The sequence below is a fragment of the Frankliniella occidentalis genome, unplaced genomic scaffold (genome assembly GCF_000697945.3).
Source record: "Frankliniella occidentalis isolate FOCC.00 unplaced genomic scaffold, Focc_3.1 Scaffold3, whole genome shotgun sequence".
Classification (NCBI taxonomy): domain Eukaryota; kingdom Metazoa; phylum Arthropoda; class Insecta; order Thysanoptera; family Thripidae; genus Frankliniella; species Frankliniella occidentalis.
Genome location: NW_026267133.1, coordinates 1,908,552 through 1,909,336, shown reverse-complemented (window position 1 = coordinate 1,909,336; position 785 = coordinate 1,908,552). Strand labels below are relative to the sequence as shown.

Below are 785 nucleotides of genomic sequence, written 5' to 3'. Positions count from 1 at the left end.
CGCCACCCCCCCTTTTCCCCCCAAGGCCGCCGCGCCAGTCCGGCCGCTAGTCGCTACTGCTGCTTTGGCTATCCTTCCCTTTTCAGAGCGTGTAGCGTGATTGTAATCGCACAGCAGCGCGGCCCACATGCCTCTGCGAATCACTGCGCTAGCGCAGCCCCGCGCGGCCCGCGCAGCTGCAGCCCCTTTTGCGCATCTTTTCTCTTCCTCACCTCACTCTCCCGCCCGCGCTCGCCGCGCACTCAGACGTCCCGTCAAGGGTGACGGTCCAGTCGCCTGCGCCCCCTCCCTCCCGTCTCTCTCGCACGCAACGAGTATGCGCGCGCTTATACCTACGGTGTGTGAACGGCAGAATGATGATGTTTGAACTCGGGCCGCGGGCCGGAGTGGGTAGCGAGCAGCGGCTCGCCACCCACCCTTTTGCGGCCACCGGCGGCACTTTGCAAACTTTTACAAAGTTCTCAATAACTTTTTGTCTTCGCCCTGGAAGAAGGTGTGCCGGGCAAAGGCAAACGACAACGCCACGCCCCGCCGCGTACCTTCCTCCGGGTCACTCCGCAAAAATGTGTTTATTACTCGGAGGGGAAAGTGAGTCGTCCTCGAGGATCATCACAGCGACCGGCTCGCCTCCTTTATAGGGAATGCCCGGCAGCGTTTTTATCATCGGCTGATTAGAGCCGTCGCACAGTTCGCACAGCCCGACCTCCTCCTTGCGCCTCGCTGTCCCAGCCGCCGCCCGTAACCCGAACTACCCCGCCCCGGCGCACCCCACTCGCTTCACCTCG

At 62.8% G+C, this 785-nt stretch overlaps 1 protein-coding gene across 1 annotated transcript in view; it reads left to right on the top strand.

Annotated features, from left to right (window-relative positions):
* The window catches only part of LOC113209235 (uncharacterized), a 100,541-nt gene that overhangs the window by 1,252 nt on the left and 98,504 nt on the right, over positions 1 to 785 (top strand). The gene's annotated exons all lie outside the window — the stretch shown is intronic.